Genomic DNA, 25976 nt, shown 5'->3' with positions numbered 1-25976 from the left:
ATACATAATTATAGTTCTTCCTGCTATTTGAGTGATTACGTATAAAGAGTTCAATCCCTGGTCACTTAGCACGAGCCAGGTTGTGTGCGAGGTTGTGGAAAATATGTGTGCACACACGTTCGTGTGCTCTCTAGTGGAATTTATTAAAGTAGAAGTTATTGAAATCGTTATTACCAATCATTTAGAAAGAAGTGCTGTATATCATATTGTTATCTTCAACTAAACATCGAATTATCAACTACAGAATTAGGATTGATTGGTTCGATTTATAATAGTAAGCCAGTCGATTAGATTAGATTAGATTAGATTTACTTTCACTCCAATTGATCCATAGTGAGGAGGTCCTCCAGTATGTGGAGCATGTCAGAAAAACAACAATACATGACAAATATTTACAACTAAAACAAATAAGCTAATGTACCATTCCACAGGTCCTAAGTGGAATGATCGTCAATTTTTAATGAACACTATATGGAAGAGACCACACACACACACACACACACACACACACACACAACAAACATAATAGAGGGAAACATTCCACGTGGGAAAAATATATCTAAAAACAAAGATAATGTGACTTACCAACAAAAGCGCTGGCAGGTCGATAGACACACAAACACACACACACAAAATTCAAGCTTTCGCAGCCAATGGTTGCTTCTTCATGAAAGAGGGAAGGAGAGGGAAAGACGAAAGGCTGTGGGTTTTAAGGGAGAGGGTAAGGAGTCATTCCAATCCCAGGAGCGGAAAGACTTACCTTAGGAGGAAAAAAGGATTCCATCACAGTCTAAAATGAGTAACTGTCCCACATACCTGGCACACGGGAGTTACACAGATCATTGTTTATCTATATGTTTAATTCTTTGAAGTCATTGAACTATTATTGTCTTAATGAAAAGCCCACCAGACAGAATGCATGTCTTTATAACATAATTAGTAATGTATATAAAGATCCTCTTGAATGTGACGTAATAGAATTAGGAATATCAGATTATGCAGGACTATGGCTTCGAATAGAAAATTCAAAACTCAACACTAAGGAAAGGCAAATGACATATATACTTCTAGGAGAATCCAATGTTAACAACATGATTAATGAGTTACAGGAAATTGATTGGTCTCATAAAATTAAGAATAATACGGCAACTGATAAATGCTTTACTATTTTCCTCACAGAAATTAAGCACATTGTAGATAAGACGTTCCCCACTGTAACCAAAAGACAACATCCTAATAATACACATAAGCAACACTCTACTAACAAGTGGTACACTCCAAAACTTAACAAACTTAGGATACTACCTCTAATTCTGAAGGATAAGTCTAATAAAAGTGATCAAGTGAAGGCAAATTACATAAATATGAAAAAACTTTACAAATCAGACATAAAAGGGGCTAAGTGCAATGCAAATGATGAATACATTTTAAATTCCAAAAATAATTGTAAAGCAGCCTGGAATGTCATAAAACAAGAAATTAATAACATCAATAAAGAAAACAACATCCCGATAGACTATGATACACTCAATGATTATTTTGTAAACAGTGCCATTACCACTCCACTCAATAATTCTACCATAGATGCAGAGGCACTGCTCATCCATACAAAACAGACTAGTGAGAAACGTACTTGTACCCCTATCACCCTAAATGATATTTGCAAATCGTTCAACAAACAAAGCAATACCAAAACAGAAGACTATTATGGACTCAGTAATTTCATCATAAAGCATATAGCAAAGGAAATCAAAATGCCTCTTCTCTCACTGTCAAACAGAGTAATATTTACTTATTTATTTAGTACTTCAAATCCTACATGTATATAATATATACAAGGATATTGGGCATGGTTAGGTATTTACAAGATAAAATACAGTTTTTATTGCAATCCTAAGGACTAGATATTGAAGTAATTTAGCAAATATTCAAACATACAACAAACATTACAGGCAACATACAAAGTAGAATATTAATATCTTATTTTGTTGTTTGGCTTTTATGTATTCTATCAGACTGTAAAAACAATAATCAATTAAATATGCCTTTACTTCAGCCTTAAAACTACAGAGTTTACCTGCTAATTTAATGTGGTTAGGTAGATTATTGAAAATCTTTATCCCAGTATGTAGTGTGCCTTTTTGACACAATGATGTTCTCACCTGTTTCATATGTGCATGTATATCTTTATTTTTTAATAAGATATCTGGGTGTCTATCAATATATTGTTTGATGAAAACTGATGTTCTGTAGATAAAAATGCAAGGAAGAGGAAGAACTGGCAGTTTTTTGAATATGTGTCTGCACGATTTTGTATTGTTTACCCCTGAAACGTTTAATATTGCATTGCCCCAGAAGATTATGCCATATTTAATTACAGAATGCACATAGGAGTAGTATACATTTAACAGGCTGGCTTTGCTGCAACAAGTTTTTAAGATCTGTATCATGTAACAGGTTTTGCTTAGTTTTCTTTGCAAAGGAATTTTTCCAGAGTGTCTTATCTCACAGTTACACTACCTGTGTATAAAAAAGGTGATAAAAACCTCCCAAACAACTACAGACCCATATCAATAGTACCAATCATATCCAGAATAATAGAAAATTGCATGCGTATGCAGCTATGCAGCTATACAGAAAGAAGCTATTTTGAAAGCAACAAACTATTGAATGAACAGCAATTTGGATTTAGGTCTCAACTATCAACTGTAAAGGCAATTGAAGCTTTGGTGAGCAATGAATATGAAGCATATGAAAAGAGGCTGCATATATCGGGAACACTTATTGATTTAAGCAAAGCATTTGACGATTTCTCAAATTATACACTCCTGGAAATGGAAAAAAGAACACATTGACACCGGTGTGTCAGACCCACCATACTTGCTCCGGACACTGCGAGAGGGCTATACAAGCAATGATCACACGCACGGCACAGCGGACACACCAGGAACCGCGGTGTTGGCCGTCGAATGGCGCTAGCACGTAGCATTTATGCACCGCCGCCGTCAGTGTCAGCCAGTTTGCCGTGGCATACGGAGCTCCATCGCAGTCTTTAACACTGGTAGCATGCCGGGACAGCGTGGACGTGAACCGTATGTGCAGTTGACGGACTTTGAGCGAGGGCGTATAGTGGGCATGCGGGAGGCCGGGTGGACGTACCGCCGAATTGCTCAACACGTGGGGCGTGAGGTCTCCACAGTACATCGATGTTGTTGCCAGTGGTCGGCGGAAGGTGCACGTGCCCGTCGACCTGGGACCGGACTGCAGTGATGCACGGATGCACGCCAAGACCGTAGGATCCTACGCAGTGCCGTAGGGGACCGCACCGCCACTTCCCAGCAAATTAGGGACACTGTTGCTCCTGGGGTATCGACGAGGACCATTCACAACCGTCTCCATGAAGCTGGGCTACGGTCCCGCACACCGTTAGACCGTCTTCCGCTCACGCCCCATCATCGTTCAGCCCGCCTCCAGTGGTGTCGCGACAGGCGTGAATGGAGGGACGAATGGAGACGTGTCGTCTTCAGCGATGAGAGTCGCTTCTGCCTTGGTGCCAATGATGGTCGTATGCGTGTTTGGCGCCGTGCAGGTGAGCGCCACAATCAGGACTGCATACGACCGAGGCACACAGGGCCAACACCTGGCATCATGGTGTTGGGAGCGATCTCCTACACTGGCCGTACACCTCTGGTGATCATCGAGGGGACACTGAATAGTGCACGGTACATCCAAACCGTCATCGAACCCATCGTTCTACCAATCCTAGACCGGCAAGGGAACTTGCTGTTCCAACAGGACAATGCACGTCCGCATGTATCCCGTGTCACCCAACGTGCTCTAGAAGGTGTAAGTCAACTACCCTGGCCAGCAAGATCTCCGGATCTGTCCCCCATTGAGCATGTTTGGGACTGGATGAAGCGTCGTCTCACGCGGTCTGCACGTCCTGCACGAACGCTGGTCCAACTGAGCCGCCAGGTGGAAATGGCATGGCAAGCCGTTCCACAGGACTACATCCAGCATCTCTACGATCGTCTCCATGGGAGAATAGCAGCCTGCATTGCTGCGAAAGGTGGATATACACTGTACTAGTGCCTACATTGTGCATGCTCTGTTGCCTGTGTCTATGTGCCTGTGCTTCTGTCAGTGTGATCATGTGATGTATCTGACCCCAGGAATGTGTCAATAAAGTTTCCCCTTCCTGGGACAATGAATTCACGGTGTTCTTATTTCAATTTCCAGGAGTGTATATCATATAAGAATATACTGTACGCTGATATAACACTAATAACCTCAGATGACAATTTACAAACTGTGCTGGATAACAACAGAGAAATAATGCAAATGACTAGTCACTGGTGTCAGGCCAATCAACTGTGCATAAGCAATACAAAAACAGAAGAAATAATTTTTAATCTAAAAGCTACAAAAAGTAAAAATAAAGCAGTGAAACTACTTGGATTGCACAGACCAAAAACTCTCCTGGGAAGAACACACCAATTACCGGTGCAGCAAACTAGCCTGTGTACTTTTTTATTGTACAAATTGAGAAACAGTGTGAGCAAACAGCTGTTACTCCACTCATATTTTGCTCTCTTCCATTCCCATCTGGAGTAAGGAATTTTGCTCTGGGGTAATTCCTCAGGGGCTAAATGTATTTTCAGATGGCAAAAGGCCATCAGATGTATACTAGGATTAGCATCCAGAGATTCCTGCAGAAACCACTTTAAATACTTCAATGTAATGACAGTACCTAGCATGTACATATACAACTGCTTAATGTATACTAGAGAAAATCTGGATAAATTCAGCACAAGATGTGATGTACACACACACACACACACACACACACACACACACACACACACACACACACACACACACACACACACACACACACACACACACACACACACACACACACACACACACACACAATACCAGAAATAGTTACTTGCTGGATTTTCCTTTCTCAAGGCTAGCTGTTGTCCATAATAACTATAAACATTTGGGCATAAAATTTTTTAATAAGTTACCATACTCAGCTCGTACACCTCCATTTAATAAATTCAAGAGTGTATTACAAATGCAGTGGATTCCATACAATTGAAGAATTCCTAGGATATATTCATTACAATATAAGCTTTTAATAAGTGATAAAGAAATGTTTTCAACTCTTAAGTAAGCTAAATAATTCTGTGTATGTGTTTATTGTGCTTAACTGTACTCCATTGTAAACTTTGACGAAGCCAATTGTATGAAAAATACTGAAAGGCTAATAAAAATATTCTATTCTATTCTATACCTCTGAGGTACTACACTTTTCTTCTGTGATATGCACCTAACTGGTCATTATATTTTGTAGCTAACATTTGGCCATCAGATAAAAGATTTACTAATGTTATTACACTTAGATCACTGTAGGTTACTGGACCTATAAACAAATTGTCAATAGCTGTTGCACTATGTCCTTCAATCCTTGTAGGGAACTTTACCATAGAAAATAATCCAAAGTTGGACATGTACAACTCTAGGTGTCCTCAGGCATGACATATTGAAAGCTTTGGATCAAGGCAATCCAGTACATGCAGTACTTCTTGATTTCCGAAAAGCATTTCACTTGGTACACATCTACACTTATTGTCAAAAGTTCAATCATATGGGGTATCAAGTGAAATTTGTGACTGGACTGAGGACTTTTTGGTAGGGAGAACACAGCATGTTATCTCGGATGGAGAGTCATCGTCAGATGTAGAAGTAACTTCGGATGTATCCTAGGGAAGTGTGTTGGGACTCTTGCTGTTCATGATGTATATAATGACCTTGCAGGCAATATTAATACTAACAACAGGCTTTTGCAGATGATGCAGTTATCTATAATGAAGTACTATCTGACAGAAGCTTCATAAATATTAAGTCAGGTCAGAAGATTTCAAAGTGCTCCAAAAATAGACAATTAGCTATAAATGTTCAAAAATGTAAAATTGTGCACTTCACAAAATGAAAAAAACTCAGTACCCTACGAGTCACTGTTGGAATCGGCCAATTCATATAAATACCTGGATGTAACACTTTGTCGGGATATGAAATGAAGTGATCACATAGGCTCAGTCGTGGATAAAGAAGGTGGTAGACTTTGATTTACTGGTAGAATACTGGGGAAGTACAATCATTCTAGAAGGGACTCTTTTGGCTGGTTCTAGAATATTGCTGAAGTGTTTGGAAGCCTTGGTGGTAGATTTTGGTCTTTTGGTAGAATACTGGGGAAGTGCAATCAGTCTCCAAAGGAGATTGCTTTCAAAAAACTTGTGCAACCCATCCTAGAAATTGCTCTACTGCATGGGACCCACACCAAATAGAATAAACAGGGGATATTGAACGTATACAGAGAAGGGCAGCACGAAAGGTCACAGGTTTGACTGATGCATGGAAGAGTGTCATGGAGATACTGAAGGAACTGAGCTGGAAGACTCTTGAAGATAGACGTAAACTATCCAGAGAAAGGAATAGGCTTTGAATGATGACCTTAGGAATACACTACAGTCTCCAATGTACCACTCACATAGAGATTGCAAGAATATAATTAGAATAATTATTGCATGCTCAGAGGCAGGAAAACAATCATTTTTCCTGTGATCCATACATGAATGGAACAGGAGGAAACCCTAATAACCGATACAATGAGATGTGCCCTCTGCCATGCACTTCACGGTGGTTTGCACAGAATAGATATGTAGATGTAGATGAAAGGCATGCAACTTAACTCCAGATTTTGCATGTATAGCCACTGCACTTTGCTTCTTATTAGTTCTATAGCTTTATATTAGCTTGCATCCACAAAGATGAATTTGGAACAGTGTCATCGATTTCCATGTGCTGTTCTGACATATGCAACAATTCTGTTGAAATTCCATCAATTCCTTCATTTCCCTGAATGGACCTGAGAAGCTCATACTTTTTCTTTATGAAGCTCGATGGCCACATGCTTAAGATGTTTGTAAAAGTGAAAGAAAGATAACTAATTACTATCGAAATCATATGCTATACTTTTATATTACCAGTATGAATGAAGAGAGTTGAAGCATCTTAATTTTGACTCTTTGAAACTGAACAACTATTTCTCTAGCAGCTACTAAAAATAAGCATTGCTTGTGTTACAAATGATACTTACTCATTAGTGTTCTCAAATGACTGACACTACTTTGTGTTTGTGTTTGGGAAGATTGTAACCAAATTCAAATTATATTTGTTTGACTCATACTAAGGATCTCATTTCTTTGAACTGTATCATTATCAGTAAAGTAGGCTATTGAAAGACAGGCAGTAAGGAGTGTCAGAAGATGACTGTCAATATCTGAATGAAGAATGGCAGATATGATCAAGGTGTTTAAGTCGATTTCCTTTCATGCTGATTCCTCAGTGAACTGAAGAATGCAGATGAAATGGAAAGACAGTCTACAATATCACCACTGATGATGATCCTGCCATACAAGAATCAAATCTAGAGGTAAACATTTTGAGCAATGACTGTGGGCAAGTTTTTGGAAGTAGTGGTTTCTGGTCATTTGACATTTACTTGAGATACACTGAGAGGAAAAAAGAAAGAAAGAAAACAATATGCCACATAGGAATTATCCAAATGGGACTAAAATTTATACCTGTGGTGTACATGTACAGGTAGACAAATGATTACAGTTTCAGAAAAATTAGCAGCTGGTGTGAATCAGTGTGTTGGAAGAGTTCCTTGAGAGTCATGTACTTTTGATACCAGTACCAGACGTACCTCAAGTACTGTTCTCTTCTTTGGATCCTGCCTCCTAAGCAGAAAATACAGAATCTGTCATTACTCATCCACTTGACTGCAAGTGGCATGCCAGTGGTAGATCTAGTTGTCCCGTGCACGGTGGACAAGAACCAGGGAGGACTTAGGGTGTTGTACTGATCCCCCTAACCAACAAGTTTTAATTGCTGTCTCTCACTGAAACTGAACCAGTGGGACTACTTCACCTGTTCAGGGGACACCTGTTTTGTCTAGCATCAAGAGGAACCTAACACAAAGGGGTAGGGGTATATGAATCATTAGCATTTCAAACGTATGGTGAATGATGGTACCCCTTAGGGAAATACAGCAAGGGACAGCAAAGGACACCAGGTGCAGTCAGTGTGTATGCCTGGGGGCCTCATTCAACATTTAGAAGAGGCTGTTCCAGCAGCCATTGAGGGAACAAGTTGCAACCAATTGTGGATTGTGGCACATGTTGGAACAAATGATGCCTGTTGTCTGGGCTGCGAGGTCCTACTTGGGTCGTTCCAGTGACTGACAGAGAAGATTGAGAAGACCAGCCTTGTGCATGGAGTTTCAACGAAGCTCACAATTTGCAGCATTGTCTCCAGAACTGATTGTGGCCCTCTGGTTCTGAGCTGACTGGAAGGACTGAACCAGAGACTTTGAAGGTCTGTGACAACCTAGGCTCCAATTTTGTGGACTTATGCCACAGGGTTGAGAACTGTAGGGTCCCCCTAAATGGGTCAGGTGTGTACTACATATCACAGGATACTACTCAGTTGGGGTGCACACAACGGTTTTTTAGATAGTCGTCTCTTCATCCAATCCACATACTGATAGCTGTAGGAAACCCAGAAGTAACAGTGCAAGATTGAAAGAAATGCCTCCCATGGATGACAGTATTAAAATACTAATGGGAAAGTGCCGAAGCTTTCACAACAAAGAGCCAGAGTTTGAAGCATTTGTTAAAAGCAGGAAAGGTTGCATAATACCAGGTACAGAAAGCTGGTTGAAACTTGTAATTGATAATACTGAGATTTTTGGGGAACATTTAAGTGTATGTCGAAAGGATAGGCAAATGGGAAATGGAAATGGTATATTTATCACAGTATACAAGAAACTCAAATCCACTGAGACAAAAATTTAAGCAACATTTGAGATAGTTTGGGCAAGACTCAGTGCCAGGGGCGGACATAAAATGATAACTAATTGGACCCTTCTGTCGCCCACCAGATTCTTGTCCTGATGTAACCGAAAACTTTAGAGAAAACCTCAGTTCACTTGTACCTAAGTTCCCAAATTATATTGTTATCATTGGTGGAGACTATCAGTTTTGTTAGTGGTGGGTGTCATGATACATCCTGTGTAACACTACTAAATGCCTTCTCTGAAAACTACCTAGAATAGGTAGTTAGGAATCACACTCATGAGAGAAATACATTGGGTCTAATGGCAACAAATAGAACTGACCTCTTTGAGGATGTCCTCATCAAAAATCAGTGCCCGTGATGGGGCTGTGACAATGGTGATTACCAAACTAAAAAGGGCAACTCAAACAAACAGTAAGATATGTGTGTTCAGTAAACTAGATGAAAAATCGGTAGTGTCGTATGTCAATAAGGAGCTTGAAACTTTCAGCACAGGGCAGGAGCATGTAGAAGAATTATGGCTCAAATTTAAAAGAATAGATTACCACACACTGGATAGATATGTACCCAGTAGAACAATTCATAATGGGAGGAAATCTCCAGAACACAATCACTGTAAAGAAACTTCCAATGAAACAGAGGCTAAAAACCGAAGGCCTACAGATAGAGAGATTCAGAATGAAACGCGTTTGGCTGTCAACAGAGTAATGCGTGATGCCTTCAGTGACTATCGTAGCAGAATATTGTCAAATGATGTTTCATAGAACCCAAAGAAATTCTGGTCATATATAAACGCTGTTAGGATACTGAACTTAGTGTACACTCCTTAGCTTTTGAACAAAGAACTGTGACCAGTTCATAGAAAAAAGTGTAGGTCACACTTGTCTACAAGAAGGGTAGTAGAAGTGATCCGCAAAACTACTCTACAATATCCTTGACATCAATTTGTTGTAGAATCTTAGAAAGTATTTTGAGCTCAAACATAATAAGTTATCTTAAAAAGAATGAACTCCTCAATGCTGACCAACATGAATTCCAAAAACATCAATCATGTGAAACCAACTTGCACTTTTCTCACATGACATACTGAAAGCTTTGGATCTAGGTATTCAGGTTGATGCACTGTTTCCTGATTCCTCAAAAGCATTCGATTCAGTGCCACACCTATGCTTATTGTCAAAAGAAGGATCATGTGAGGTATCAAGTGGAATTTGTGACTGGATTGGGTACTTTATGGTAGGGAGAATGCAGTATGTTGTCATGGTTGGAGAGTCATTGTCAGATGTAGAAGTAACTTCAGGTGCATCCCAGAGAAGGGTGTTGCAACCCTTGCTGTTCATGTTCTATACTCATGACCTTACAAATAATATTAATAGTAACATCAGAACATTCTATGTGGGAAAAATATTTAAAACCTTTCACCTGATTCCATCAACTTCCTGACCCTACCAACACCCCGCACCCCTACCTTCTACCTGCTTTCTGTTAGGGTACTGATCTTAGTGCACACTCCTTAGCTTTTGAACCCACGTGATTTATCAACTGACTTGCCTACACTGTGAAGCCTTCTATGTGGGAATGGCCAGCAACAAACTGTTCATTCGCATGAACAGACACAGGCAGGCAGTGTTTTTTGGTAATGAGGATCACCCTGTGGCTAAACATGCCTTGGTGCAAGGCCTGCACATCTTGGCACAGTGTTAAACCATCCGGGTCATCTGGATACTTCCCAATGACACCAACCTATCAGAACTCCGGAGATGGGAACTTGTCCTTCAATATATCCACCCTTCGCATTACCCACCAGGCCTCCACCGTCACCAATTTCAAGTTTCTGCCCCTTGTACATCACTTGCCATTCAACATTTTCGCCTCTGTACTTCCGACTTGACTGACATCTCTCCCCAACCACTTTGTCTTTACATATGTCTGCCTGTGTACATGTGTGGATGGATATGTGTGTGCGTGTGCGTGTGCGTGTGCGTGTGCGCGCATATCTGTCCTTTTTTCCCCCTAAGGTAAATCTTTCCGCTCCTGGGATTGGAATGACTCCTTACCCTCTCCCTTAAAACCCATATCCTTTCGTCTTTCCCTCTCCTTGCCTCTTTCCTGATGAAGCAACCGTGGGTTGTGAAAGCTTGAAATTTGTGTGTGTTTGTGTGCTTTTTGTCTCTATCAACATACCAACACTTTCGTTTGGTAAGTTACAGCATCTTTGTTTTTAGATATATATCACATATAATCATATATTATATATGCAATATAATGCAGCTGAAAGAAGCTGCATAAATATTCAGTCAGATCTTGATAAGATTGCAAAGTGGTGCAAAGATTGGCAACTTGCCTTAAATGTTCACAAAAGTACAAGATTTAATACTCTACATAGGGATGATGAGGATAAGATTAAAATAATTTCTACTTACACAGAGACATTCAAACAATCATTCTTCTCATTCTCCATATGTGAATGGAATGGGAAGCAACCCTAATAACTGGTACAATGGGAAGAACCCTCTGCCATGCACCTCTCTGTGGTTTGCAGACTGTAGATGTAGATGTAGAGTTATTAAAGAGAAAGAGAGCCACAAATTGAGCAGGTCAATATTGCATTGGTCCATCTGTGGCCCTTACACAAGCAGTTCTTAGGCTTGATATTGATTGATGCAGTTGTCGGATGTTCTCCTGAGGGATATTGTGCCAAATGCTGTCCAATTGGTAAACATCATCAAAATCCCTTGCTGGTTGGAGGGCTGAGCCTGTAATGCTCTAAACTTTCTCAACTGTGGAAGGATCCGGAAGCCTCGTTGGCCGAAATAGTGTTTGGCAAGCATGAAGACAAAAAGTAGAAACTCTTACCATTTGCAGGTGGCCATTATCTTGTTAAAATGTAAGTGCAGGATCGCTTGCCATAAAGTGCAACAAAACGGGATATAGAAGTCATGTATTCTAACTTTTCGATGCGACCCACTTTGAACTCTGCGCCTGTGCCAACCTTTTCATTACTGAGTAGTACTTGCAACCTATATCCTCAATTATTTGCTTATGTATCCCAGTCTCTCTCCTCCACTACAGGTTTTGTCCTTTGCAGCTCCCTCTACTAAAATGGAAGTTATTCTGCGATGTCTTAACCCATGTTTTATCATTCTGTCCCTTCTTGTCAGTGTTTTCACCAGTTCTGTGGAGAACCTCCTCTTTCCTTGCCAGTCCAACTAATTTTCAAAATTCTTCTTTACCATCACATCTCAAATTCTTCAGTTTTCTATGTTCCTGTTTTCCCACAGTCCATGTTTCACTACCAAATAATGCTGTGCTCCAGAAGAACATTCTCAGAAATTTCTACCTCAAATAAAGACTTATGTTCGATACCAGCAGACTTCACTTGGCCAGAAATTTCCTTTTTTGCCAGTGCTAGTCTGCTTTTTATGTCCTTGCTCCATCAATCATAGGTTATTTTACTGCCTTGGTAGCAGAATTCGTTAACTTCATCTACTTCATGTTCACCAATTACGATGTTAAGTTCTCATTCCTGCTACTTCTCATTACATTTACTCTCGGTCCATATTTTGTACTGATTAGACTGTTCATTCCATGCAACAGGTCCTGTAATTCTTCCTCGCTTTCAAAGAAAACAGAAATGTAATCAGCAAATCTTAGCATAGACATCCTTTCACTTTGAATTTTAACCCCCCTCTTGAATCTTCGTTTTGTATCTGTCATTGCTTCTCCAATGTTGAGATTGAACAGCAGGGGCCAAAAACTAAATCCACTCTTACACCCTTTTAATCCATGAATTTTGTTCTTGATCTTATATTGTTATTGTTCCCTCTTCGTTCTTGTACATATTATATACTACCAGTCTTTCCCTACAGCTTACCCCAATTTTTCTCAGTATTTTGACACCTTATAGCATTTTACGTTGAACCTTTTTTTCCATGTTGACAAATCCTATGAACATGTCTTGTTTTTTCTTCAGTCTTGCATTCAGCTGTGGAATTTCCATTGCACTCTTGATGTTCTTTTTATTATTTTATAAGCTGGGTCTGTCCTGACAGTCCGTCCTCTTTCAATTTCTTCACATTTTTCATGTTACCATTTTGCCTTAGCTTCTGCTACCTGCAGTTTCATTGTTGTTACCTTTCTTGTGTCTATGTTTTTCTCGCCAGCTTCTGTGATTGCCATTTTTAAAGGTGTCCATTCCTATTCAACTGAACTGCCTACACTTCTGTTCCTTATCACAGTATCTATAGCCTCAGAGAACTTCAAGTGTTTCACTTCACTCCTTAATACATCCAGATCCCACTTCTTTGTGCAATGATCCTTCCTGGTTAGTCTCTTAACCTTCAACATATTCTTTATTACCAAGTTGTGATCTGAGTCTATATCTCCCCCTGGGAACACCTTACAATCAAATATCTGATTTTTTAATCTATGCTTGGACATGACGTAATCCAGCTTTAAAGCTTCCTGTACATCTCAGCCTTTTCCAAGTATACCTCCTCCTCTTGCGAGTCTTGAAAAAGTATTCGCTATTACCATCTGAAATTTATTGCAGAATTCATTGTCTTCCTTCCTTCAAATTCCTACTACCAAGTCCATATTATCCCATGACTCTTTCTTCTACTCCTTCCCCTACAGCGATGTTCGAATCCCCCATGATCTTTAGATTTTAATCTCCGTTCAGTGTCCTCATATATTTTCTCTTTATCTTTATCTTCTGCTTGCAGTGTTGGCATGTACACTTGAACTATTGTTGGTAGTGTTGGTTTGCTGTCAATTCTGATGAGAACAACTCTTATCACTGAACTGTTCACAGTAACTCACTGTCTGTCCTACCTCCTTATTCATAACAAATCTTACTCCTGTTAAAACATTTTCTGCTGCTGTTTATATTACCCTATACTTATCTGACCAGAAATCCTTGTCTCTTACTAGTTCACTTCACTGACACCCACTATACCTAGACTGAACTTAAGCATTTCCTTTTTCAGATTTTCTAGCTTCTGTACCACATTCAAATTTCTGACATTCCATTGCCCCGACTCATAGAATATCATCGTATCATTTGTTATTCCCTCTTTTTCCCATGGTTACCTCCCCCTTGGCAGTCCCCTCCCAGAGATCCAAAAATGAGAGACTAGACCAGAATATTTTGCCAATGGAGAGAGCATCACGACACTTTTTCAATAATGGGCCTTATGTCTTGTGGGTACAGGTTGTGTGTCTTTAATGGAGTAATTTCCATTGCCCTCTGCATTCTCATGCCATTTATCATTGCTGATTCTTCCACCTTTCAGGGGGTATTTCCCACCACAAGGGGAAGAAAGTACCCTAATCCTCTGTCTGATCCTCTGCTCTCTTTGACGAGACTGATGGCAGAATGAGGGTGACCTCTTACGTGGAAGTCTTCGGCTGACTTCTTATTGATTTTTATTCAAAATTTAAGCAGTCGTGGGGTTTGGGCATTTGACTGAGTAAGTTTTCATTACTAGTCAAAGACACTATCCCTAGACCATGGGTGTATCATCCTGATATGAAAAAAAAAGCTGGTCATACCATTACTCCTGGTTCTTGTGCCATACGGTGGGTAACAGTCAGGATGGTATCCCACTGCTGTCTCCAGACATCTTCAGCAGGGAATCGCATTGACTGGAGTAGAATTGTCTTCAGTGATGAGTCCATGCTTAAGTACCTGCCTGCACATGGTGAGAGTTTCCAGTGCTTCCTTTTGTACTTCCCAATCTCTGCCTCGACCAGCAAGGTCTCCACGATATCTGCCCAGATGAGAACGTTTGGAGCATTATGGGCAGGTCCTTCCAACCAGATCAGGATTTTGATGATGTAACGTGCCAATTGGACAGGATTTGGCACAATCTCCCTCAGGAGAAGATCCGACAACCCTGTCAATCAATACCAAGCTGAAAAACTTGTCGCAGAAGGGTCAGAGGAGGACCAACACATTATCAACTTGCTTGCTTGATAATTGAATAAGTCATCCAATTTTTCTGAAATTTTAATCATTTGTATGTCTGTATATGTACAACACATCTACTGATGTCAGTCCCAGTTGGATAACTCCTTCAGGGTGCTTGACTTTTTTTGTCTTATGAATGTGTTATTGGAAAATTATGTTGTCTGCAGTCATTTAGTATGATGAACATACATACTGTAAACTAAGGTTTTTTCTTAAGTCCATGTGAACTGCTAAGGAATGCTGAATGTAGTCTGGAAACTGCAGTTACTTTAGTGTGTGTTTTTCTGGATTGTATTACCTTATACTTGTGCATTGTGTACAGGATCCAGTTCTTCCATGTGTTGCCAGTCTGTAACTTACTGTGATTTGTGCTTATGGTTGCTTTATTTTCTTCTTCTGTCTTTTTTTTTTTTTTTCTCTCTTCTTGGCTACCCCTTTATCATATACCCCTGCACGTACAGTATTTGCATATATCCTTATTCTGTAGATATTTATTAATTAGTAACCATTGCGTGCATCACAGAATATTTTAAGTTTTCTTATAAATTACTGTCCACTGTATTGTTTGGTGCTTATATTTTATGTATTTATAGTTTTGAAATTATTTACTTTGCCTCACAAATGATTATGTTCTGGGAATTAATACAACTAAAACAAAACACACATAAATAAATTAAACATAATATTTGAAAATGAAATGTACTTGGGGGCCTGACATGTATACAGGCTGATGCAAACACAAGTCAGTCAGTAAAACTTAATATTCTAGTTCTAGTGGATATTTTCAAAATATCTAATAAGTAATGAAAACAAAATGTTTATGTTAAAAAGTTGTAAAACATTGAATAAGAACAGTTTGACATTTTGAAGATCCTAAATCCTCTGTGGGACATTTTCTAATAAGTATTATTTATTTGCCAACCAGGGTAAATGCTTACATTATCTGTAGTGCATTAAAAGAACATAGATGTCTGTTAAACAAATGGTCATACTTTACTCTCTGGTTATGACAGCTGTGAATAGAAAGTTCTGAAGCACCTTTGTCTCAAAGGTGACCCCTCAATCAGACATTTAAGTTTCCACTTTCCATCCATATTTTCATACAATAGTGTGATGATTTGTTTCGATGATGTACAATAACAACATTTTGTACAACATTAGCTCTTTGTTTGTATGTGCACGCATTTGGGCTAGGGAGATTACAAGGCCACTGAATATGGTGTTGAAAGATACTGTGTGAGAAATACTATGGAATGGGTGAAGATAAAACCTCATCATTGGCACTGAGTTGTAGATAAGGACATAAATAAAAACAGTGACATGCTTGTTCAACTTACAAACTTTCATTCTTATTTGCTGCACCCCACCTGAGTCCGATGAAGCTGATGAACTCAACGCACAAAAGGGTAGGGAAAGGTGGGGCAATGAATGAGAGAAAAATAGACAAAAATTAATGGTGTACTTAGGGACATGCAGACAAGCTGTGTTTTCATTTTTATGCTTAATATTCCACAAGCAGTTAAGTCATTTTTTCTTACGTCCTGCAGGCCATGTTGTTGCTCCCAGGATTCCAACAAGACCCTAAAGTGTATTTGTTGTTGCAACACTGTTTATAGCCTAGTTGAAATCGATGTACCTGCTAAGCCCTTTGGTGCTCATTTGGTTTTTGGAGCCTGCGCTGTTATTCCAGGAAATGCACATTCTCGCAGATTTTTCCAGCTGCAGTGGATCAGATGATCAATGAGATATTAATAAATTTTGTGCTGGTTCTCTAACCTTGCTTAAGTTGAAATCTCCAGTTCAGTTTATTAATTTTTGCAGCATATTTATGTTGAGGGACTCCTGAATTATACTATCATAGAAACATGGTGTTTGCATTGCAATACTGTTGTGATCACATATCATTTCATGATTATATTTGAGGCTGTACCCAACAACAACTGATTTGCTTGGTTGTTTTAGTCTCCTGATGTTCCTTTCACCACTCTGATAGTCTAACCCATGTAATAGATGCCGCAATCACATGGAATGAAGTACACTCCCAGTTTTTGGAGATCTATATCTTCTTTAACATTAGAAGAAAGACTTTATATATTTGTTAATGCGAATGAAAATATATTGATGCCATGTTTCTGTAAGAACTTACTGATATTTCTGGGATTTGGAGTAGCATAAGCCAGATAAGAAATTCTTGGCTTCTCTTTTTCTTTCTCTACAAACTTTTTTCATTCACGCAAACAGATCAGAAATATGTCATCCATGCGTCAGTATGAGTATGACACATCCATATTGTGGCTATGTAGAATGAAAAAACTTCGAAGTGTTCCTAGAACATTTAAATTATCCATCTTAATACAAAACCTGAGAGATTACTTCATGATGGAACATTTCATTTACATGATAGTTAAGAGAAAAACAGATTGATCCTTGGGTCACAGTGAATGCAGGAAACCCATGCACATTGACTTCTATCTGTGTACCTCAAGCCAACACCGTCCGAGTCATTCCATGTCAAATCAACACATTTTAAATAAAAATTTTACCTCACCCTGTTAGATTTTGCTGAAAGTTGGTACTTTTATAGTGGGTGTTGAAACTAAGAAAAATACCAAATTTCAATTTTTTACCTCAAACCATTCCTAAAATATAGTCATGTAAACTTTTCAAAAACTGGCCAAAAATGTGTGAACGGACTTTTTTTTTTAATTGCCCTAGGAGCTGCCCTAATTGAGCTCGAGAACTGGGAAAGGCGTCATTTTGTAGCATTTTTCATGCTCTTTTCAGTGATAGACATAAAACATAGCATCTAATTAATAACCTTTTTCAAAATGGTAATTAATATTTTGATTTAATTTTTTTACAAAAAGTACATATTTGAAAATTTTCAAAATATTTCCGTAACTACTTCATACTGTTGTAAATCACATGGCAAAATATAAATGTGGGATGATAATGGGTTCAATGTTAAGAAAAAAAATTATTCTGGACTCTTTTTTTTTCACTAACGGCCCTAGTTTGACCAAACTACCTTTAAGGTAGTACATCAGTAGAGGACCGTATACATAGAGCTTGATGTCTGTACAATAATTCAGAGACTGGAGCCATTGTTGAGATGATGTAGTCTGCATTGTTACCTTCTAAGGCTCTGTGTGCCTACAGCATCATTGTGCACTGTGGTTTTAGTGCAAATCAATTGTTACCTCTTTGTTGACCAGTCTGTATCTATTATATTTAATAGATCATTTTCAAGTAAATCTCTACATTGAAGGGCAGTTTGTAAGTGGTTTTTGTATAAATATGGAACCAAGTAAAAAGTGCAGTGCTGTAAGAGTACCAGTGTTGTAATCCATTGAAGAAGTCAGATCATTTTATTAGAGAGAGAAAAAAACTGAGAAATGTCACAACATGGATGCCAAAATTATTTCCTCAAATACCAAGTGGTGCCAAGATTTGTGACAAATGTAGGAAACATGTAACTAAATTGAAAAATACACCAGAGCCCACAAGTGATGAAAGTGTTGAAGAAGGATCTTCTGGATCAGAGATAATCATCCGAGACCAAGACCCTGACTTAACTCCAACTTCAGTAGCTGTTAAAACATGTAACACAACACTTCAAGAACTAGGTGAGTCCCCAATTGACAAGAGAAAACTAACATCTAGGCATTACGTCAAATCAAAAGTGAAGAAACTTCTTGTCGGATACTGATACTGATGAATCTGTTCTTGAAAATCTTAAAAGAAACTTTAAAAATTCTATAAGTAGAGCAAAAAAAACTAATGATTCTTACAAGTTTACCTGAAATGTAAAGTGTCATGAAAATAATGAGGGAATTTAATGTTTGGCAGTCCAAAAAAATTTTGAAAGAGAGAGGATTCATGGAAGGTCCAAACCCAAAATCAGGGAAGTGTTTACCAACAGAAACTGTCAAAACTGTACATTCATTTTATGAAAATGATGAAGTTAGCAGGGCAATGCCGGGTATTAAAGATTGTGTGACAATTAGAGAAATAAGTGGAAATAAAACAAAAATATTAAAAAGACTTTATTTTGTGTAACCTTAAAGAAGCTCACAAGCATTTTAAAGACAAGTTTCCGAACATAAAAATAGGTTTCTCTAAATTTGCTGAATTAAGACCAAAACATTGTGTATTAGCTGGCCAGAGTGGCACACACACTGTCTGCATGTGCACAACTCACCAAAACATAAAATTAATGATAGAAAATGCCAAACTAAATACAGTAATAAACAGCAGCTTAAACAATTATAAGCAGTGCATTGCAAAAATGCTTTGAAACCCATCATCAGTTAATTGCAACATGGAAGAATGTGAATACTGCCCAGGAGAAACTGTCATACGTAAAATTTTAAAAGACTCTTTTCATGAAAACTTAATTGAACAAGTTCAGTTCCGACAGTGGATGTAAGTTGACCGATGTAATCTGGAAATTGTTCAGAAAACTTCTGAAGAATTCATTGATTTATTTTGTAGTAAGATGTCGACTTTGATCTGGCATGACTTCATTGCCAAGCAACAATGAACATTCCTTTACTCCACAAGAGAAAACCTTATGGAATCTGAATTTGTTGTCATATGTGATTTTTCAGAAAATTATAGTATAGTTCTACAAAGTTAAGCTCAGAGTTTCCACTGGACAAGACAACAGATTACCATTCATCCTTTTGTTATATATTACAAACAGGAAGACAAAATTGAGCATATGAGCTTTGTCATTGTTTCTGATTGCCTGGAGCACAATACAACTGCAGTTTGCACCTTTCAACAGAAGCTAATTTCATATCTAACAAATTTCAAAAGATTTCAAAAAAGATATACTATTATTCTGACGGTTCTGCCGCTCAGTATAAAAATAAAAAAGAAAAACTTCCTGAACCTTTGCCTTCATGAGGAAGATTTCAACAAAAAAGCTAAGTGGCACTTTTCAGCCACAGCACATGGGAAAGGGCCTTGTGATGGAGTAGGGGGTTCAGTAAACAGACTGGCAGCTCGTGCAAGTTTGCAAATGCCATACCAAAATCTGATTCAAACTGCACGAGATCTATTTGAGTGGGCAGTAAATAATATCACAAATGTTGGTTTTGCATGTTCCACTCAAGAATACTACGCTGCTTCAGAAATATTCTCAAAAAGCCGTCGTGAAGAGGCATTGACAATCAAAGGAACACAGCACTTTCACGCTTTCATTCCCAACACTACATCAAAATTAATAGTCAAACACTTCTTAGGTGATATGCAGAGTTGGGAGAGGGAAGTAACTACATCACCAGACAAACTGAAGTTACAAGATGTATCAGGACATGTCACCAATGTATATGGCAGAAACGCGTGGCTTGGGTACATTTTAGAAAAAAACGAAGAACTTGATGAAGTGAAAATAACTTTTCTTCATCCAAGTGGACCAGCTAAGTCATTCTCTTATCCTGCACATGCACATGTCCTATGGGTGTCAGTTGTGGATGTACTCACAAAAGTGAATCCATTTAATCCGACACGGAGAACATGCATCCTTAATGAAAGTGATGTAAACCAAACCCAGTCAGCTTTATTAAAATGTAATATGTGAAGTTCCAAGACAATTTATTGGGAAACTGCTTTCAACTCAAAACTTAATTTTTGTCTCAGGTTAGTGTTAATGTATATTTTATAGAAAGTTGTTTCAAAATTATTGATAGTACCTATTGTGTTAAATTTAGCTATGTACAGATACCTGTTATTCAAAAACAAGCATTATGTAGTTAACTTGTTTAATAGTTCCATTCCAAACATCATGGACCAGAACTATTATGTAAATACTTGTACTTATTCATACTTTATTTCAGTTTGTAGTTAAATGCTCACTTTCTTGTTTTCGTTATTTCAGTTAATATACTGTTAGTGAAGTTGTATGAAATTAAAATAAGCAATCAACTTAATTATAAAATATGCTGATTAGTTTTGGTTTAATAAGGTGATGTTCTGATATTTCTAATACTTTTTTTACTTACCTTTCAGTATATTTTAAAGAAATTCCTGTTTGTTAAAGGTCAATATGGTCAAACTAGGGCATTAGTGAAAAACAAGAGTCCGGAATAATTTTTTTTTAACAGTGAACCCATCATTATCCCAGATTTATATTTTGCCATGTGATTTACAATAGTAGGAAGTAGTTATGGAAATATTTTGAAAATTTTCAATTATGTACTTTCTGTAACAAAAATTAAAATTAAATCAAAATATTAATTAGTATTATGAAAAAGGTTATTAATTAGAAGTTATGTTTTGTTGTATATCCCTGGAAAGAACATGCAAAATGCTACAAAATGACACCTTTCCCAGTTCCCTAGCTCAATTAGGGCAGCTCCTAGGACAATTTAAAAAAGTCCGTTAACACATTTTTGGCTGGTTTTTGAGAAGTTTACATAGCTGTATTTCAGGAATGGTTCGAGATAAAAAATATAAATTTGGTATTTTTCTTAGTCTCAGTGCTCACGATAAGCATACCAACTTTCAGCAAAATCTAAGAGGGTGAGGTAAAATAGGTGTGTTGATTTGACATGGAATGACTCGTCCCTCACAAAGAAATTACATTCTAAAGACTCCTATCAGTAGAACTACATTGCTGGCAGACAAAGAGAACTGCACCAAAGAATTACAACATCTACAGATAGTGTTCTGAAGGAACTGAGTGTATGTTTCAGACAAAAGCAAGAGCACGTGAGGAAGATGTCTAGACTAAACAACAAAAGGAAAATCAAGAATCTATTATCTGCCTTATGATGGCACATTCTGCAGATAAGTAGGCTCCTACACAATCATGACATCCAAAGTATTGCATTCCTGTCAACAAAGATAAAAATCTTCTTTGTAATGTTGAAGATTACATTTCCAAACACTGGATGCCTATCTCATTCCATGCAAATGTGTCATGTTTCACATGGGGCAGAATACCAAGAACACAAATTTCAGCAACAGATCAGACTATAACAACCTAGTAAATCAGCTGTTGCTAAGCACTGCCTTTAGTATAATCATAAAATGAAATCAGAAATACCAGTATCATGGTGTGGATATCAAGATACTAAGACAGCAAAAGTAAGCAGTTTATTGAAATAAGAAAATCAGAAAATCTAATAAACTGAGACAAAGGTTTTAATTTAAGCAAAGCTTGGGACCCAGCACTCAGTTTTCTACAATGTCACAGGGAATTTAATCTATCAGATCTGGAAAAGAGAGGAAAATGTGCCTTTCATGGAATGAGAGTGTGGGCTCTGAGAAAAAAAGCATCAAAGGGCATAGCAGTTACTGGTGATCAACTTGGCTACAAACAGTGGCATGACATCTATAATACTTCACAGTCTGTTTGGAGTTTAGGCAGTAAGTACACATAGTAACACAGCTCACAGCACCTTAAAAAGATGAGTGGGCTGGTCATTCAAGTATCATGCATAAAACTGGAAATAAGAACTCGACTGCACTTTCAAAAATATACTGTTAATGTTATCCCTCTCTCTTCTGTCTCTTGACTTTCCCTCCGACTCCCCTAGAAATAATTACCTAAATGGGCACCGACTTGAGAGTAGTATTTTATCAAAGATTTTTAGGGAGCTGAGTCTCAGTGAATTCGTTGCTTTTAACTGTGTCTTTGAATTTTGATTTTCATTTTATCTCTAGTATTGTGCAGATGAATATCTCTTCTTACACGAAATACTTTTATATTCAATTTAATGTATAGCAATGAGACATACATGTACAGGTTGACAGTTGGGCATATCTGAACATTTCTAAAGACAGGTCAACAGTGATTTGGTCAGCCATACACATTCCTCAGTTGATTATTTATTTATTGTATTTTTCATATATCATTTTTATGAGAAGAGTGTCTCCACAGTAGCAGTCTTTAAGAAGAGACTGGAACAGTACAAAATATATCAATCTTAGATAGATATTCAGAAGAAATTACATCTCTCAGTTTCAACATTAGTTCTGATGCCCTTGATATTCGTTTACAAATATAATGTGTTCTACTCAGGTCAGCTTGGAATCAATGTGGAATTCTGAAAGGTTAATGACTTGTTTTCTACATAGTTTGATAATCCTAACTGGAGATGGTGGATCTTATCAGGCTTACACAGAAGTATATTGGAGGAGAGCCATCTCAGTGCATCTAGATTCCAGTCATGTTAATTTTAATACCCATGTGTCTTTGTGAGAGGTAATTGTCATTGTGTCATCTACATACTGGAACATAATATTGCAGATCATTTCTTGCAATTATGAAAAAGAATAGTCCAAGAACTGATCCTTGTTGTATGCATTTCCCAGAAATTCTTATTAGAGAATGTTTTTCTCATTGAGACTTGCTGCTTTCTGTTACTTAAGTACGAAACAATTATTTTTATTTATGTGCTGTACACCCAGTAAATCTAAAGTGTCTCATGTAATACTTAACATGGAATACAGTGAGAAGCTTTACTTAGTTCACATAAAAAACCTTGTAGCTTCAATCTCCTCTTATCTCTGTCCATCCACAACCACCCATTGTGCTAGATTTTTCTTTTTTCATAGGAAAAATCGCTACATCAAAGTGATTAAATTTAATCTTATTTCACAACTTACTTTTGGCTCATACTGGCCGTAACTGCATGCTGATTTGCTTATGAGAGCTCAGAGTTGTGTTTGCAACTCATCAAGATGTGTACCAGGTACACCAGTTTGTTTTCCTATTTATATTAATTCTGTTAAAACACTCAAAAGTCTTGAAAAGCACTTCTTTTCCAGTCAATACAGTTGCTAGGTGGTACTGTGCAGCCATGATTTATTTGTATTATTGTTATGGGAAGCTTAACAATTTATTTATTAGAGGTCCATCAAAAAGAACAGTTGTGTGGAAGAAGTTGTTGTAATAAATGGAACTGCTGTGTAGCAGAGGGATAGATTAGGTTGGAAGTTGATAGTTTGGATATGAGTTAGCCAAGCCATGAATGTGTCAGTACAGAAAGCTGTTATTGTTAGATGGAGTTTGTGGTGACAAACTTATCAGCTGTGTTGACTGAAGCTAGTTTAGATTGTGAAATGATGGCTTGGGTGCAAGTTGGGGCAGAGCCAAGGAATGTCATAACTATCTTGTTGTTATATGTTGTGAGTTCCATAGTGTTATATATCTACATCTGTGTCAAAAGCCCTATTTTACCATTGTGTGTGGTATATTTTCAAATTTTTAAAGGATTAAAGGCATTAATAAGATGGGCATTCCTGCCCTGTTACACTGTATTTCTACAGAGGTCTGTTAATGTCATACTTTATTGAACTTTATGTGCATGTGGGTGTGCTTATGTGTGTTTATCAGACACATTCATTTCTTTCTTTGCTTTTTTCAGTGCCTGGAAGAATCTCTGACAGAGGTCTATGTGACAACCCCATCCCCAGAATCTTCAGATTGCCGGAAATCTGAAGGCAGACATGACAGAAAAATTTGTCCAGGTCCTGAACACACTGGTGGATGCCATATGGCTGGTGAATAAATTGAAGTGCATAAGAGTAGTGCACCACAAGAAACTCCTCCTACCACCGTCACTTCTGCTTAGCAAAATGTCGGTAACGCATTTCCGGTCAGATGTTTCTGCTACTAATTTGAACACTGGGCAGTCAGAAATTTCAGTTTCTGATGCGGCTGATGGCACAGTGCATGACACTATCACCTGGCATGTGAACATTGATGATTTGCCAGATGAGATTCTGATAAAGATCTTCTCTTACCTGTCTTTCAGTGAATTCATAGGTGTACAGAAAGTGTGCTTTCGTTGGAGTTATGGGCTGACAAGGAATACCATGTCAGGTAAGAAACCAACTAATACCTAAAATGTGAGTTGTTCAGTTCCTCTGACTTAACGATATACAGTGGGGTCATACTTTTTCATTTATTCTATCAAGGATGTGTGAAACTTTGGATTTGCAAGTATTGTCAGGTCAGTTTAGATCATTGCAGTATTCTATTTTTAAAATGAACTAAAAACTATCTTCACCACCATAAAATATCTATGAGGAGAATGGGAAAGTAATGCACAATTTTTTTTTTCTGGGATGTTGAAATTTCATGACAATATAGTTTGAAGTTTGTGCTGCAGAGGATATTTTGTTTTCATGTGCAGCTGTAGTGAGAGAAGCCTGAATTATTAAACAAACATGATGCCCTCTTGAAGCGCAACAAAGTGCAGTTCGATATTTGTTGGCCAAAGAGCATAAGCTGAGCGAAATTCACAGGAATGACTGTATGGGCTGTAGCAATGTATCCAGGTGGTGTGCATCCTCCCAAGAGGTCAGTGGATGTTAGTGATCCACCATGCTCACGGTGGCTGGTACGAGCTGCAACTCCACAGAATGTCGGAGCCATAGAGACACTAATTTTAAAAGACTAGTGTGTGCAACCGCAAACCTTATTACATTAGTTCAACATTTCCTATGCTGCAGTGTATGGTTTTGATCATGTCATATTGAAATTTTGGAAAGTTTGTGTTCGCAGGGTGCCTAAGAACCTGACCGACAAATGCAAGGGACATGAATGATGACAAGCTTGGATCACTTAACACAATTATGCTGCAGAAGGGCATGGCTTTGTAAAAGGAATTGTCATGGTTGAGTTGATGAGTAGTGGGCATACCACTGCAAGCCCGAAACCAAATAGGCCTCTGTAGTGTGGAAACATACTGGTTCCACAGGATGAAAAAAAATCAGTGTGTAACAGTCTGCTGGTTTGTGCATGCTGTGTCATTGTTGGACTTTGTTGAACATGAGCCCACTGTGAATGCTGTAGCCTACATTAAAACTTGGTTAAGTTGCATTGTGACCTTCGTGACAAACAACACAACATTAATGAGAACAGTGTGAAACTTCTTCACGACACTGCTCACCCCCATGCCACTGCTCATGTTGGTGAGCAAATCACCAGATTTGGGTGGGAGACACCAGAATCCATTGTACAGTCCAGATCTTGCACTGTTGGACTTTCACCTGTTAGGTCCCATGATGAAATTGGTGGCTGGCCAACAGTTTGCGATAGGGGTGGAAACGAAAT

Source organism: Schistocerca gregaria, chromosome 9 (genome assembly GCF_023897955.1).
Source record: "Schistocerca gregaria isolate iqSchGreg1 chromosome 9, iqSchGreg1.2, whole genome shotgun sequence".
NCBI lineage: Eukaryota > Metazoa > Arthropoda > Insecta > Orthoptera > Acrididae > Schistocerca > Schistocerca gregaria.
Note: the sequence above shows the minus strand (reverse complement) of the source record.